The sequence below is a fragment of the Lepisosteus platostomus genome, chromosome 10 (genome assembly GCF_059453375.1).
Source record: "Lepisosteus platostomus isolate fLepPlt1 chromosome 10, fLepPlt1.hap1, whole genome shotgun sequence".
NCBI lineage: Eukaryota > Metazoa > Chordata > Actinopteri > Semionotiformes > Lepisosteidae > Lepisosteus > Lepisosteus platostomus.
The window spans coordinates 55,660,770-55,678,941 of NC_142620.1; the positions used below are offsets into that span (position 1 = coordinate 55,660,770).

Here is an 18,172-nt window from a genome sequence, read left to right on the forward strand (position 1 = left end):
TCTTCTGAACAATGAGGTCAGATGCTATAACAAGTAATTCATTCCTCATTATCATTACCAAGTCAATGGTTGCTATCATGACGAAACATTTGTCACTGAGTGCATTTGTGACATAATAACACCATGACCTTAGTGACTAATGGGTTAATAGTTTACAATTGTAAATAAAAAAGGTGAATGTCTGCAGTCTGCACAGGGTCTCAAAGGTTACCAGCAGCCATCTACCACATTCCAGATTAATGGTTGCAATATTAATTTCAGTTGTTGGAAATTCTCAAGTTTATGTATTGTATCTGATGAGGGAAGTGCTTCATAATTTCCAGCAATTACCTCACTGACCTAGCCTTGCAAATGGTTGTTAAATTTGTTTGCCTTCCATGCTAATATAGACTTTATTAAAACTTAATGAATATACATTTGAGTTCAGAATCTATTCATTGATGCTGTTCCTGTATAATCATTGTTCCATGGTTAATTCCACAAATAATTAAAACAAACCCATTTTGCCATTTATCCTAATTTAAAAAGGTAACAATACAACCATTAAAAAAGATGGATGAAATAGAAATCTTTGCATTATTAGAGGTCCTGAGCAGCAGAACAGCAAAGCCCAAAGCCTGTGCCCGTTGCAGTAGTTGGTATTCCCATGTCTATTTGAGTTATACATTGGGTCTCTGTCACTAATATTTCATTTGTAAGGCAATCATGTATATCAAGATGTGAACGAAAGGGAAACACAACACAAATTTGTACAGTATATTTGACGGGGAATACAGCCCTTCTCCTTTTTTTCTTTTTTTCCTATTGAATGGAGTAGGCACTCATAAGGTCCATGACAGCATATTCCAGCATAGAAAACTGACAGCTTTTTAGAAAGGTCAAACTCTCAAACACTGTGAACTTAAGGTGTGCTTCTCTCCTAAAATAGCCTGAAAACAGGTTGCATGAAATCACGTGTCAGTGGAAATTCTGGAGTTGAGTATCACAGCTGGGAAGTAGTACTACCGCTCTCTGCTTCAGCTGCAAGAGGAACAGTGGTGTTGTGCTACAGAACTTTCAATCTGCCACAGGAAAATCTGTAACATGTCATAACACAGACACAGTAAACCAATACGTTTGCCTGGCTAAGATTCAAAAGGACCATTACAGACCATCATCCATCTTGATGTGACTTTCTTCAGACAATTGCAGTATACTTCCTCTGAGACGCAGTGTGATGGTAACATGGAGATCCCATTAAACTGGCCTTTAAGGATTTACCTTGCTATTATGTTTACCAGACAAATTTTATTTAATTGTTTTTAAAATATCTGGTGCAGTTTTCTCACAATAGTTATGTACTTTGATGAATTAAGACTTTTATTAGTAGATTAAAGATCTCTACACATACAGCAAACAATCAAACAAGGGGTCAGAGACCACAAGGGTAGTTTCTCTCCCAGAACTCGACTGACATAAGGGTAGAATAGCTAATGCTGCTTCACACCTTCAGCTTGACCCTGGCCAGGGCTCACCTCCCTTAAAATAATTAATATGACAAGACTCACTCTGGGTCACAGACTACAGTACATCCCTGTACAGGCACAAAGTCCTATTTGATTAGAGCATGAAAGAGTGGTTAAGGAGGCAATAACTCTTGCCAGAAAAATAGGGCTGATCACTCATCTAGGTCATCTGAAGGAGCCTAAATTTCAAAGGTTAAATGTATGAGATTAAATTATTGTTTAGCTGTGGCACCACAATTTGTTTGCTTAGGAGTCACATCTCTGTTCCCCAGTGCTAGGAAAATCCACTATTTTGTTCAAGATGTGGAAGCATATTTTATGGTACATTACACACCTTGTTTTTTTTTTTTTACAAAAGTCAGGTAATGCTTCCAGCTCATGTTAATGTTTACATTGTTATAGAACATGCAAAGGTCAACAGTTCTGGCTCTGGCTACACAGTGGCCATGGTACAGAACCTCTAGGCTCGCTCTACAGCTGATGGACACCACCTGCTTCTGCTCCACTGCAGCTCCTCACTGCTGCTCCAACTGAAAGATGCAAATCTCTGTATAGACCAATCTTTTTCAGAACTTCTTGAGGCTCAGTGTCACTTGTCTCATATCTATAGTTTAGTTTTTTTTTTCCATTCTGCGTTTGTCTGAATTAAAGTTCTTCTGTTTTCTGGTGTTTGCCCAGTCTTGAATTTTTTAATTTTGTTGGCTGCTACACAATTCACACCTGAAGAAGGCTCCACAGCCAAAATGTTGTGTCTCTCTTCTTTTCAGCATGGAATAAACTTTTAACTGTTCCTATATATTCTGTTTATCCATTTCTGCTGTCTCTCATTCAAAGAACAAGTGAAGGAAGACATCCTTTGTCAAACTCCATCTTGATTATCCCATAACAGGGAACTACGGTGACAGGTGACATCCTGTTGGTACTCTCATTCAGTTCTTGTTGTTGTTTCCAGAAATATGTAACAGAAGTGAGACCTATTGGTTTACAATAGCTTGGTTTGGTTACCCTTTAAGGTATGGATATCTCATAATTAGTCTTCCAGTCAGTGGACATTGCCCCCCTCTTGAGTAACTGCTCAAACTGGGAGTTTTTCTGGTGGCCTATGAATGACACAACCTGCTTCCTTAAGTACATTTAGTAGAATACCATCAGTCCCTTGAGATCTGATTATGTTAAGTGCTTCTAGTACCTGGATCACTTGTCCCTCTTCTCTGCTATTATTCTCTTGTCTTTGCTCGCCATGGGACATACTGCCAGTTTCTTTCTTGGTAAACACCTAACTGAAATATTAATTCAAAACATCAACCATTTCCTTTCTTCATCTAAAAGTTTTCTATAAACTATAAGACTCTACATCAATTTTTGTAATTTTTCTGTTGTAATACTGAGAAAAGGCACTTTTATTTTTTTGACATCCATTGCAATATTCTCTTCCACCTCATTCTTGTACTTTGTGCTTTGTTTTCCTAACTGGATCCTTTTCTTTTCTATTCATTTTATAAAGTTCTTTCTTTTTCCTTAAACTCCTTAAACTTTTTAATTGATTTTTAAAACCATTTAATGTACAAGCTTTAGAAATCTAGTCCCTTCATACAAACATTTAGCTTTTTTAAGAAGGATATATTTACATTCATTTGTTTTTCGAAGTTTGTTTGGGCAAAATCAATACTTCACTGAAATATGGAGCAGTCACTGCATAAACAGGGCCTGAGCTGTTGGGGATTTACATCATGAGACATAAAGATTCCTTTAAAATGAATTGTCCAATTCTGTTTCCCAATTAACTCGCAAAAACAAAAGCAACAAAAAACCCCAACATAACAGTTAATTACAAAATAAGGTCACTCATTTTCACTTTCATATCTTAATTGATCCTCTGGCCCTACTTACTGTAACTTGTTTTCAAACAAAAATTAGTTAAATGAATTAGCCCTCATCCTACTGTGACAAGTATTTCAGTCTTGCAGCCATCTAATTCAACATCCAATGGGACAGATTGTCTTTCCCACAAATGTTAAGAGACATCTTGACAGATCTTCTGTAACATAAGATTTAACAAGACACCGAATTGAATGTACAGTAATTTTATGTCCCTCACACAACAGATTCCCTGAACCCAGATAGCAATAAGCAGCTTTCCTTTAATTAGGATGCAAAGACAGCTTAACAGCAATTAATTAATGTTTAAAAGAAAGCAGGGTTGGGAATAAAGAAATAACAGAAGTCTCAAGCTTTAAGCACAAAGTTACAAGTAATCTATTAATATTTTAATTGGAAAGCCAAGCAAGTTGAATGGCTCCTTGTCCCTTTTCTTCCCAAGTTTCTGTGTTCTGAATCTGTGCTGTACAAGCAGGAACCCTGGGATCTGAGGAAAAGCTTTCTCTCAGATGTGACAAAGTGCCAATGTTTTTGCTCCTGCTCGGGTGAATGGACAGTTGTGACCCTCTGTGGTCCATCAGGTATTGTGTGATCCAAAGTCCCTCAGTCACCTCCACATGCCTGCTCTGCACAGCCAACTCCAGTGGGAAACAAACCCATGATGTGGAAAGTCCTGTTCAACCTTCTCACACTAGCAGTCTGATCTCACACCGGGAGACCTACATGAGCTCTGATGACACACCTATAGAGGCAGCTCTGGAACACAGCTCTTTAAATACCCAGCCCTCCTGTCCCTGAGGCTCTGGTGCCCGACAGTCCCTACCTTGTTATTTCAACACTGGCATTCTTCTATCACCTTAACTCTGGCTCCTGATCCCACAATGGGAGTATTATTGATCTTATTATCCATTTTATAAGGATTAACACTGAAATTGCCCACTGAGAGATCCACTCATTTACTCCTAAGCCCTGGGGCAACAGTAAGCAAATTACTGTACTGAAGAGATAACCTCTTCTCACAGCACAATGCAATACAACAATTAAAAAAAGGATAAAAGAACATATCAAAAACCCACTAGGGTCAGCAATCGGGGTGAAAATATACCTTTCGGCTCTGATTTTAATTAATACAGTAAATTGAATTGCAATAATCAACAAGGGGCCTGGCCTAGAACCCTGCAGGTTCAGTGATTAAAAACCTAGGCTGAACTGTGGTTTGATAGATGCTCTTGCTAGTCTGTGGTTAGAGGTGATGATGCAGTAAGCAGCACATTTTTACTCCTATAAAAACAACAAGGTAGTATAATGTTCAGGTGTTAATAGAGTGGAGGTGGGATCTAGGCACAGATACTGTGTTTACTAGTGCTAAGAAACAGTAAATATTTCTTCCAACAGGCTGATGGAAGCTTTTTGATGTTGAAATGAAATCAAGTGAATTAAATATTATTACATCTGTATTTTTGTATTGAATAATAGAAGGCCTACAGATACAGTACGCATAACACAACATACCTTAATTTGAAATGTTCTTGTGCATCCATTAATTTCATCACAGTTTTCAATAATGAGCTTTTAATCTTTACAGTGTTTTGATGTCCCAGTTGCATCTCTTTTTATGGATGAAATCAAGTATCAAATAGCGCACAGCATTGTTTGCTTTCCGTTACTGTTCTAAAGGGAAGAAGCAGAGCTGAAAGGAAATGGTGCAGAACTGCACTACTGCCGAGTCCCTCAGCTCACACTGTGATGAGGAGCTGGTGATGAAAACATGACAATGTCTCAGTTAGCCAACAGGTCTCACTAAATATTCATGCAGGCCTGTGTCTGGGATTCACAAAGTGTCCAGTCTGATTTGTGTGCATGGCAGAGATAGTGGGTCTCGAGAGGCTACTACTTCTGGGTTTTTTTCATCATAATATTGCTGATAACTGTGGCAGAAATGCAGTAAAATGCAGTGATTAAATTGTGTATCTATGCAGCAGTCCATCTACTGCACATGCTATTAATCCACAAAAATGTGGTCTGTATTTTGCACCATGCATAAAAGAATTAAAATAATTTTTTGCTTTGATTTTGCAGTATATATTGAGATTTGAGGATTAATGAAAACATCTAAAGCTGTTATTATTGCTGCTATTCCAACAACTATTCATTTTGCTGAGGCAAACTGTGAAGAACATGTCTTAAGTGACATGTAAATAAAACTAAAAAAACGCTCATACTTTCTATGTACCCATCCTCCTATCTAAGCTAAATCACTTAATAGAAATAGCAGAGATGATGAATGACAAGCAAGATCAAACATTCCACACGCACATATTAGATGTAGATAAACCTACACAATCTGTCTGCCATGCAAAATGTCAATGACAGAAACCCTTTCATAGAGGAGAGCTTCTGTATTAAGAGCTTTCCGTGAAAGGCCACACCGCACACTCCCTCCATCACTGCAGAAAGACATGGGCGTCCACACTGGAGTGTGCTGGATGATAAGGGCAGATTTGCATTTAACTATTGGAAATGACAGGCTCTGTTCAACACAATAGAGCTGGGTCTGATTTACATCACATAGTTGTTATGGAAATGGTGCTGAGCAGTAGTGCCACACGGATTTGTTTGTGAGAGAACAGTGGAGATAATGCTGCTCACTTGGTAGACATTTACCTGTTGACGCACTGGTCATGTATGTGCAACTGACAGGTGTTTCATGGCAGAGGGGAACTCCCTCCTTGGTTATTGCCTCACTGTTAGGTGAGTCTGTTTCAGAACAATAGACTGCTGTGTTGCTGCAGGCTCTTTAAACCCTAAAGGGCTGCTGCCTGCTCTCATCTCTCAGACAATCAGACTGTATCTGTATAGGCTCACTCTGGACAGGTGGGTATTTTGCTTTAACCCTGCAGGTTTTCCATCTGCAAGATTGAGGCAGCACAACTTGTGACAGCATTTTAATATATTTATATATATTGTTTTTCTTTAGTCCGACCAAGATACACATGAACATTAAAGATTATACAGGTTGGTAGCTGTGTCAGGTTTATTCCAAGATGAAAAGAGAAGAAAGAAAGAAAACACAACGTTTCAGGTGCGCTAATACCTGTAAGAGGCTCCACGGCCAAGATGTTGTGTTTTCTTTCTTATCTTTTCAGCATGGAATAAACCTATTACTTGTTCCTTTAAGATTATACTGTACATAATCATTTCTATTTTCATTTCTAATTTTTTAACATTTTTTTTAATTCGATGAACAAAAACAATTTGTGGAACTGTTGCGCAAAACAGAGGGGTTTACAGAGATGTGGCCTGGCTGTGTGATGTTAAAGCAGTTATCTTCGCAGTTCCCATGGGTTAGGCCTACATCTGCGCAATACCGTGTTCCCATGCTGCTCCCAGGAGTACTGCTTCTAATCTGGATGAATTAGGACATGCTGCTCCTCCTCTGCGAGTTGTACTGTAGGTAGGGACTAAATGTGTTTAATTTAATGTAAATTAAAGGGCTGGAAGCCGTGACCTTATCGTTGACATCATGGAGATTTCAATATGTTGTATTTATTCTGGAGGAATGAGTATAAAACACAGGGACTGCGGGCTCTTTCCTGGAGAAATTGCTGGAAATGCAGGAGGTACAGTATGCCTTAAAGAGTTACATACAGAGCCTTTACAAGTGCTCCTTACTACGCTAAATTGTGGCTGTGTGCACTCTCATCCACACATCCACAGCCTTGTGCCCTCCGTCTCCTGGCTGGGCTCTGGGTGGCCATAACCCTGGATGGGAGGTTTTACTGTACCGGACTCAGAGTAGCCTATTAAGCCCATTTGTGAGGAGAAGAGAAGGTCCATAATTGCAGTTAGGAGAGCCACCGTTGCCTTGTAATAGCTCAATAAGACAGCCCTTGCGAGGATCGATGAAGCGAGCTGAGCATTACAGCTAAGAATGCATGTTGAGGGAGAAGATCCCTCTCTTCAGTGAGACAGTGCCACACAGTAAGGGCAACATTGCACCCTGTACAGTATTCCCCATCGGTTTTTCTCCAGGATTTGCATCTGAATGTTTTCTGAGAAAATCTTTGTAATGTTCACTTTCTCTGTCTATGGCATTCTACTCGGAGTCCAAGACCTTGTGTTATAGATGCTTGAAAATGTGTCTCGCCTCCTTGCTCGTGAATTTCCACTGTGGGTCATAATGTCAAGGTGTCAGATTACAGTTGTGGATACGTCAGGAAAGCCTTCTATTTCAAAAGTGCTGATGCTCGTCAGCAATTTTGATCCAAAACCATATTCAACCATATTCTGAGCCCCCCTTGAGTGAAACTGATTCTGATTTTGTTATACATCTCTCAGTAAATAACTGATTCCCAAATAACTAAGGGTATAAGAGGCCAAAAAGATCCATCAGACTAAAAAGACAGTAATGCAGTAGAAACCTATATCTCCAGTAAACCAGGTGTCTTACCTTATTACCTCTGCCCTTCTGTGGTATGTGTAAAGGAGTGAGTTGGTAGTTACACCTCCTATTTTCCAAGGACATTCAGCCAAGTTCACTACAAAATCAATAGGAAAAATTGAGTCAGCTCCTGTTCTCAATATACTGTTCAATTTTGTTCCCTGATTGAGTAGGTTCAATACTTTATTTGTCTTTAATGCCTAGTATTACACAGGATTTACTTCAAACCTATATGTGAAGCAAAGCCATAAACATGGAATTTAAAAACTAAACTAACACCGGAAGACCACACCTAGGTACTATCTGTCCAGGGGAAAAGATTTTTATGGTCTCTTCCGTTGTAATTATTCCCAGATAAGCCCTTGAGTGTGCTCAAGACCACACCTCTCGCACTGTGCAGGAGTGACAGAATTAAGGTGGCAATAACAGTTAATGCAGAAGATAAGATAACAGCAGGAAAATCTTCAATAACTCAAGTTTGACAGATTTCATTATAGATTATCTATTAAGATATTGTACATGTGTTTTAATAACACTGTTAAAAGCAACAAGATCTATTAAGGTCCATACCTTACTAAAAAAAGGAATCGTTGCATGCTGCATGGCACTTGTGCTCTTTGTGTTGCAGGTGATGCTGTGAAATACAGCCAGGTAGTTTCAGAGAAATCACATGCAATTTGCAAGGAAGAGACACACGAGTGTAGTGTAATACGTTATTTGCAAAGGGAGCTTTTCACAGTCTGTTTGGAATGCGCCATTGTATGAAACCAGAATTTGTCAGGCTTATTGGTGCCAGTTTACCTCATGAAGGGCAAACAAGGTCTCTGTGGCTGTGACAGTCGGAGGCATGCAAGCGTATTTACCTATGCCAGCTCTTTTATTTATCGCATGGTTCCACGCGGTGAATTATCTAATGTCTTTGCGATAGTAAATTTCCCTAATGCAGTTCAGCAGGCCTGACTGTGTTAATAAAATGCCAGGCAGCATCCATCTGAGGAGTCCTTCTTTATTTTTATTGAGTGTTGAAAAAAAACAAATGGCAACACATTTGTGAACAAAGGGTGGTGAAAGTGTTCTATTGGACCCCTTCATTCTTCCGAGAGAGATCTAACAGCATTAAAGTCACTGTTGCTAATAAATCAGAGTGCCTGCTCCAGTACTGTTTACTACTTTAGCTCATTAAGCAATGTAGCAGAACATGTTAACTTAATTTAAAGCGAGATTTATGCGTCTTTCCCTGAAAAGGAGGGCCATTGTCCCGAAGCTCAGCCCTGACACTCCGGATCTGGGTCGCTAAACTACAGCCAAGAGAGACTGATAAATTGTCCAGAGCTCATCTAACCTACTTACCATTTTCCAGAACGACAGTAATGAAGAAACATTTCAATGTTCAGTGATAGCATGCAGACCAGTCTGATGTGCTTGGGTAATATGCCTTTGAAATATTCTCTGCAAAGAGAAAGTGAAAGAAAAAAAAAAGGAAATGAAGACACCCTCTCTAGGGAAAAATATTGGTAATTAGAACTCCTTTATAAATTTGTAACTCGTGTATTTAAACGTGATTACAAAGTGACCTGACTGTTTTTTAAGGTTCAATGTAAGAGCAAGGAAGTGCACATGGGAGCCATTATCTCTCATTCTCCAACTCTGTATCTTCTGCAAGTGCATCAAGTTATGTGGGCGGGGAAAAACAGAATAAATTTAAAATACGTTGAATATCTCTGGGGGAAAAAACAGCATATAAAGCTGCTGACTATTTCAATACCTTTCAAATCTTTAGGTACTGTAGAAGGCTTCCCAGCTATAGTCTGTGCTGATTTCACAAGCATTTTTAGGGACATTTAGAATATACTAGTTAAGAGGATCATTGTTTTATCTGTCCATATACCTGTGCATTGAAAACATGCTGCAGGTTCTTTATTACCCTTCACTAGTTGATGTTACATATTACTTATACAGTACATGCTATAATATCAAAACCCTCCATTATCTACCGTGCTGGGTGAAAGGCTCGCCTCACTGGCCTCTGTGGGCAGCCAAGGGCACGAGCACACATGGGTGATTTGGACCCTGTTCACTCTGCCCTGGTTCCTGCTAGAGGCTGGGCTTCCCTGCCGCTTAGCCCCCTGTGCTGAGGCTCACCTATCAGCTCACCACTGCGCCCCTCTCCTCCGTCCAAGGCAGGACTTGGGGGGGGGGGGCATCTTGCAGCCATCACTTCTGGGAGCAATCGCACTTATCACTTTGCTTCTAAAGACCTAAATTAAGCAGAAGAAATGTCTGTTCCTGCACTGATGTAATTATCTGCCCTGGATTAACATCTGTTCACTGGTGTGGATGCCAAGTCCACTCCGACATGCGCCAGTGTCTTACGCCTGTTCTCAGTTTCTACCTGTGTCTATTTTTGAGTCCGTGCATGTTGGCACCTACAGTAGCTACTTTTCACTCTGACAACATCCGCCCATTCGGCTGCTGTGTGTTTATGCGAACATCTTGGCAGTCATCTTTAATCCAATTTTAAAAAACCATGTTATCTAGCCTCACAGTATAACCTTGTACCTTTTTTAAGATTTGGTCTGCCACTCTGTTCTCGTGCCAATGTGCAAGTTTTATGCAGAGGATTAATGCATTTTCCTGACACATAAAACACACCGGCAGTCTCCGTCAGTTTTATCCAGCTTAGGGTGCTTTATGTCAAGATGATATTTAAACAATTTTTATCTTAAAATATTTTGTAAAACCATTTTCAAAATGCATTAAAATGGAGTATGCTCTCATGTATTTTACAAACATCTTTGAAGTCTTGGGTGAGTCTTGGGTTATAGCAGACATGTACAGTATGCTGGCAATATATTGTGCATACATGGAATTATTACTTTAGAAGAGGGCATAACTTTGGCTTTTAAATATGGCCTATATTTAAATATACATAGCACGTACTGTAAATATGGCCTATATTAGTGAAATACACCAAAGGGTTTAGCTGTACTGCTCCCTTCTAAAAATGAAAGATATTATTAATAACCTTAATGTAAACCATTATGTGCATGTCAATAAAAATGTAACAAGCATTTTGGATCCCCTAACAAACCAGATGTAACATTTATGCCTACTTTATTGATACAGAAACTTGCCTCTTAGTTTTATGGGAAGAGTGTCGTAGATCTGTCTTGGATCACAGTACAGAGACGAGAAGACTTCAGTTTACTGAAAGGCCTCTCAAATTCTGCATTTATAACCAGAACAGTTGGAAAAATCTGCAGCTGGAAAGTTTCTGAAAAATGTGACATGGAGATTGTTGCTTTCCATGACCTTAAGCAGTGCAGACATTTCATTTTCATATTCAAAGCAACAGTACGAGTCCACTTTTAATTTATTCTTTGGATAAGGTATTATACTTATTTATAGCTGCCATGCCCAGTTGCTCCTCCAGAAAATCAATTTTTAAAATGGAGAGGTCCCAGATCGATAAGATCAAAGGGCATAAGGTGATTCTTTTTCTAAATACTTTCTTTCACCTGTAGTTCAAGGGGAGAAGCAGGGGTTAGGAAAGAAGAGAAAAGTACCACCCAGACAGCGCGGGGAACCCAAGTGGCCGATTCGGGTGGCTGACTCGGCAGCGTCGGGGGCATGAAAACAAACACCCCTGACTCACAGAGAGTTACTTGAGAGGCGCTACCTCACAACTGGGAATGAACCCATCAAGGGGGGGAAGAGAAAGAACCCCTGACTGGAGGAATCAGTTTGAGGGGCTCTTCCTGAGGGGTTGAGAATGAAGAGAAAGCTGCTTGAGAAGGAAGCAAGTCCCCTGACTTGTTGAGAGTCACTCAGAGGCACTGCCTGGCGACTGGGATAAACCCTCAGGGGACAGAGGGAACGAGAATTAGTTCCCGAGAACAATGTGGCCGGGGGTCCCCTCTGGCTCATGCTGCGAGAAACTCCCCAGAAAGGGTCAAGGTGGTGCGGCCATCCTGAGGTCGGGGAAGTGAGCTCCACTCACACCCCGCCAAAATAGACCCCCAATGCAACACTTTCCCTTCCAACATCCATGAGGACAAACGAAGTGTGTGCCAATGCATGATTAAAGAAACGAGAAAAGAACAGGAGAGGAATGTGTAGAGGCTATGTGCGAGTCTGACCACACAGTGGAGAGGAAAAAACCCCTTCGTATGGAAGATAAAATGCAGAGATAGGCTTCCTGGAAGAAACTATTGGAAGTGCTGTCGGGATTCCACAAAGCGCAAAGTTCTTATCTTAAAAAATGTGGAGCAGTGGCTCTGTGGCTAAGGATCTGCGCCTGTGGCTAGAAAGTTACCAGTTGAAATCCCGTGGCCGAAAGAGGAATCCTACTCCATTGGGCTCCTGAGCAAGGACCTTAACCTCAACTGCTCCAGGGGTGTTGCATAAATGGGTGACCCCGTGCTCTGACACTAAGCTTCTCTCTCCCCGCCTGTGTCTCACAGAGAGCAAGCTAGGGTATGTGAAAAGAAGTTCCTAATGCAAGAAATTGTATATGGCTAATAAAGTCATTTTATCTAAGTGCAAGATGTAGTGCTAGAACAGACAGCAAGAATAGCAATTTAATTGGGCGTAAAACAAAGAAACCACCGTAACACAAAAAGATCAGAAGCAGTAGTCCACCCCTGGTGCTTGAGAGGGTGGAAAGAACAGATGACACTCCTGAAAACAGAGAAATTCAGAATAAATTCACCCAGTGTTAAAACTTGAGAAGACATGGATCCCAGGATTTATAGCAACGGTGAGATCTCCAGATCCTGCTACTGAGTAATCGCATTCAGAGCTGACAATTTCGTTTATCTCCTTTGCCGTCAAGGATCTGGCGGCGGAAACGAGGAGGGAAACTGACGATGACGGAGCCGAAAGAGTTAGCTGTGCCGAGGGTGAAATCTGACACGGGGTCGGTAGAGGAGAAGACGGGCGGGGCTGAAGCAGGAAGCAAAGCTGAAATTTAAGCAGGTAAGACTTAATGCCGGCTACAAAGCGAGAAGGTGATTCGAGTATTTGAGAAACCTGCTGGGAAACTTAAAGAGAAGTTTTATCTCCTAGAGAGCTCCTTGGCTGTGCAGGAGAAAGCGAAACTGGAAAGCCGAGTGAAGGAGGAGGAGCAGCTGCCAGTTATTGCAGTAGGCGGGGCTGAGGAAAACAGTGGAGGGAGAGGAAGAACTGTTTCATCCGGGATGGAATCGTATAAGAGCAGAGAGAAAAAAAAAACTGAGGCGAAATAGGAATAACAGATCTGTTGAAGAGCGATGTGAGCAGCTTTGAAAGAGGCCGGTCCTTTAAAAGACGAGACGGCGAATCCACGGCGGCGTGATGCGGGGGGGCTGGATGGGAGGAGAAATGTCGGCGAGGTGGATTAATTTGGATCCAAGGAACAGCTGGAGAATCGTCAAGGTGCTGGAGGAAAGAAAAGTGGTCTGAGGACGGCAGGGAATTAAGCATGCAATCCATTACAGGTCTAGCGCTCCGAACACAAAGGACTTGAATTCAAAACGTGACGAGGTGTGTGTTAGTGTGGTTAGGGTTTAAATAGGGAAGAGAAAATTGAATAATGGAGAAGGGGCGGAGCATCCCCAGCTTCCCCCCTAGAACTCCACCTCTCTGCCACCTTTTTTTTTGTTGGAATGGCTTGCCGCAGGTTTTCTTGTTCTCCAGATCACGGCTTTTCTTTAAATAGTCCGTGATTTCACAAAAATCTGCAGTAGAGTTTCACAGCTACTGCATTCAAATCCCATTTCTGTAAAACTTTGTCACACACTTCGTGCATTATGACATTGAGCTGGCTGGCATAGCAATGTACTGTACAACATTTGCATGTTTGAAGAACCGCTCATTATAGCTGCATCACCGTTTATTTAAGCAATATTTTCCTATTTCAAAATGTAAGCCTCTCAATATGGCACTTTCCATAATTTTTAGTGAAGCACAGTTCCCAATATTAATGTTCTGCACTGCACTCTTGTTTCTTAATTTACTCTGACAGCTGTTAGATATCACTGGTTGTGTTTTTGGTCCATGATCTGTCCCCTCCAAACAGTACTCTTCTGAAATAGAATAGGGTAGACTGTTTCAGTCCCTGTAGACCACTCCTTCCTGTTAAAATCACGATGCACTTGTGGATGATTAGGCCCCACTTTCTTAACTTCCACAGTGTTGGAAATCTTTGTAAAATATTATCAAGTTTTCACTGTCTGTGAGTTTTACATGCCGAACTGCTGTATCTCTTGTACATGGTCAGGCTATTAGGAGGACCTATCGGGTTGTGTGTGTACAGTACCTACATTAAATTTAGTATTTATTATGGTGAAGTCCACGAAGATGATTCACCTCTGGCGATAAAGAAGAGATTCACAGGAGAGGATAAAAACATGGCTACGAGTAAGACTTTTTTTTTTTCAATCTGCACCTAAGATCACTAAAGAAAGCTGCTCTTTTCTGGTAACCCAGAGTCTATTCTTGAAGCACAAGGCTTGTCTTCATATTGCAAAGGTGGAAGGAAACCGGAGGAAAGGCACACACGCTTGAACAGGAACTCATGATTACTGCTGCAGCATCATGTCGCCATAAAGTCAATTTGATGGTTAGAAAAAAAGGTTTGTAATTATGCTCAAGGCCCAAGAGATATAGCTACTGCAGAGCTTTAACAAGCAGAGTCAGCAGTTTTAAATGTTTGATAAATTCTAAAACATTTTATGTTAGATTATATGACATAAATAGCACCACTTTAATATAAACATTATATTATTAATATCACTATCATTGTCTCCATTAACAAGAGAATTCCCTTCGTTCTCTTCTCTTGCTATTGCCCTGCAATTTCCTTTTGTTCTTAATTGAAGAAGTTAAGTACATACAGTAATTAGAGTCAGTTAACTGGGGTCAACTGCTCAGTATGGAGGCGTTGCTATGAAACACCTGAGCGACTTGCATATTTGAGATTTAGACAGTTTTCATGTGCTTTTTGAAGCAGTTTTTTTTAGGTTTTTTGTAAGCTGCTTAGTGATGCAAATTAAAGTTCCTCATAGTTAATGAAAGTACATTATTTATCTATGTGCTTGTCCTTTAACAAAGGGTTTTGCTGCAGTGAGGGACAGCATTACAAACTGATATATACACATTAAAAAGCTGATCTTTTTGTAACCGTTTCCAGGACATTTAGAATTTAGAAAAGTCATCATTATAGTCTTCTTCTTAAATCTGGTCATCTGACTATGATAAGCTTGTGCTTTATCATTGTCATCCAGAAATCAGCCTTTTTGTCTGTGGTGATGACAAATTTGGTGATTACGTTTATAATTGTTGTTTTATGAAGACATTTGATTTTGATTAATTTCAGTCCAGGCATTTGCCAGAAGCAACAAGTAAAATAGGTTACTATAACAGAAAGGTTTCCTACTGTATGTACTGTATTGCTGAGATGCAAATATTTGAAGACTTTTCTCTATCGGTTTGATTTAAGCCATGATCATAACCATCTATTATGCATGTACAGGTATAGAGATGTATATTAATGATGATGAAGTCTGTTTTTGCTATTTAAAACTACAGTGCACAATTGTGCCTGACCTGCAAAAAAGGACTCTGAATGAAAATAAAGTCTGCCTTTTTTTAGATGTACTGTAATGGAAATGCAGTGTTTTTGTTCAACGATCAGAGTCCAAGCAACATTTTCAATTTAATGTTTAACTGGAGCAGCTTTAATTGTAGCCTGATTTTATTATCACTGAAGCTCAGGAGTTACTGGGGTGGGAAGCCTCTATGGAAAGCTGTGCTATAGTTATAAGTGGTGGACCAGTAGGTGGTGTGCTTCCTTCTGGACCAGAATTGTGAAAAACCAGAGTCCCAGTAGGATGATGGGGTTACTGTGCTGTTGAATAATTATAAGCTCATGTCTCCATAGCATTACTTTTCTAAACATTTTGCACATATTAAAGTGATTGCGTTTAAAATTTAGATGGTGACCTTAATTCATTCACCCCCCGTGGTATGTGAAAACAATTTTATTAGATATGTTTGATTTAATTGTTGATCTGCTCTGCTAATTGTGAAGTCATTACTAAGTCTATGTGCATCTACTTTGCTCTAATGTGCAGCAGTAGAAATTCTAATGAGGTTATTGCTTGAATAAATATAAAATAAAACCTAAACTGATTTCTAAATCAGAAGAGGATTTCTGCTTAATCAAGAGTTGGGATTGTGGGGAGTAATTTGTTCTGAAAGCAGGTGGCAGGGAAGGAAAAGCCAATTTCTGGTACTGGTGTTAATGATATAACTGTGTACTCTCACTGGCTCAACAAGGGAGAGTAGCTGTATCCTCAGCCAGCTACTGGGAAATAAAAGAACTGCAACACAAGTGCTTTGCAGCAACAAAAACTGAGTTTTTTTCCCCTCTGTAAGGTGGACTGTAATAGCGCATGTTATTCACTATATATACAGTAGTGTACTTATTTTCTTCAAGGCTTGTTTTTTTAGGTTGACAGGGTGGCAGACAGCGAACTAGAGTAACATGGCTGATCTAGAGCTTTAAAGAGTGAATGAGTTTGAATTGTCCAAAAGTGTGAAGGACCTGCAAGTTCAGTTCATCTAGAGAGTGTACCGAGGAAAGACCAGGGTCTGACGAAATTAAAAATATAACCTGGGCTTATCATATTTTACAGTCATAAAATCCTTGTCTTTGGAAACTATCCCACCTGAAATTAATACCACGTGTGTCTATGGTTAAAATTCTTATTTTCTTCTTTAAATAGCAGAACAACAAAAAGACAGTTTTGTTTATGATTGTTCTTTATCTGTGAAAATATGTCTGGGGAGATGTAGGTATAAAATAATAATCTGTGAAATATCTAGAAAAATGCGATCAAAGCTCCATAATTACAACCAAGAATGTTAAATTTCAGATTTTTTTCCCGGGCTTGGGCCGTTAGTACACTAGGGATTTGAGTCCCTTTGTTTTAGAAAGCCATAATTAGATTCGCTTCTGAAGACATTCTCATTGAAATGTTGGAAATTTTAAGCGAACTGCCAGTCGTAATACAGAATATATTAAGGTTTGGAATAAACCAAGAGTTATCATACATTACTTTTTTCTGTTACATTTAATTTGAGTCTCTGCAAGATATGGGTTATTAAATATTCTATATGCTAATTATAGATTTATCTTTCAGGTCTTCTGTATTATGATTAACATAGGCAGGCTAGAAAGCTTGAGCTGATGCCTTGTAGAAGATCCAGAGTAGGTGCAGACATGTTTAAAAAAGAAATGCAGGTGAAAGGGACTTGTGGTAGTATCCGTAATACGTTTTTTCAACTGTAATGCATGCTGGTTTGGATAAGTATGTGTAACAAGCTTATGAGACTGGGTACAGGATGAGAAGAAACAAGTACAGAAACTGAACAGGTTCTAAATATTAACTTGAAATACACTAACCTGCATCACACATAGTTCTGTGCCCGGCTAAGCTTTTTTCAGTGCATGCTGTATATTTTCTTCTCAATATCTAGGCTTCAAAACATTCACCAGGAATAAAATTGAGGCTATTCTGCTGCAGAGGTCAGTGCTTTCCAAGAGGTCTGCCTGGAGAAATTAATAATGCCAGCTGTCAAAAGGAGATACCTGACCTTTGTTTTGCTGGCTTTGTATTTGTCATGTCTCCTTAAAAATGCGCTATATTTTTATGTCATGAGTGTAACCTACTCCAGTCCTTCACACAGATTTTGCGATGAGCATTTAAATCTGCTTTCTGTACATGGTTGAAAAATATAAAAATGAGTTCATTGTATCAATGTATTAGGTGGCCCAGAGGAATTAAAACAATACTTTCCAGATGAGACTTTAGATATACAGTACATTACTTCTCGGCTTATTTATGGAGAATCAGGGATTAATCTTCCAGAACTCTTAAGCCCCAACTTTAAAGGTATCTTCCTTCTGTGAAAGTCTGAAAATAATTATAATTGAGGATAGCCTATACAACAGACATACTGACAGGTTGAAGTCAACGACATTACAATACCTCCTGCCTGCTACTTGTACGATACATCCTAAATACCAGTGCCACTGAGAGCTCCTGAAATGCTACCTCCCAGAGTACCAAACACTTCAATTCAAACGCTACAATAATTCCTTATTGATAACATTATGAGGATATTCTCAGAAGGCAGTTTTAAGGATCTTGCAGATGTTCACATTGATTCACTGAATTTGAGTAATGACTTCACTTAACCAAAATGTTATTTGAGATTTAAAGTACATTCCCCTAAAACACTTCAAGAGATTTTCTTTTCCATCTCTGATAATGCTAGCACCTTGGAATGAACTGACTTTCTG

At 39.7% G+C, this 18,172-nt stretch overlaps 1 long non-coding RNA gene across 1 annotated transcript in view; it reads right to left on the bottom strand.

Moving 5' to 3' along the window:
* Positions 1–9,270, bottom strand: part of LOC148654154 (uncharacterized) — a 57,722-nt gene extending 48,452 nt beyond the window's left edge. The window contains exons 1-2 of the long non-coding RNA XR_015924975.1: positions 9,175–9,270; positions 7,834–7,921 (exon numbers count right to left, since the gene is read on the bottom strand). This is a non-coding gene — a long non-coding RNA (uncharacterized LOC148654154). The remainder of the gene's footprint in view (positions 1–7,833; positions 7,922–9,174) is intronic.
* Positions 9,271–18,172: the final 8,902 nt, after the last annotated feature.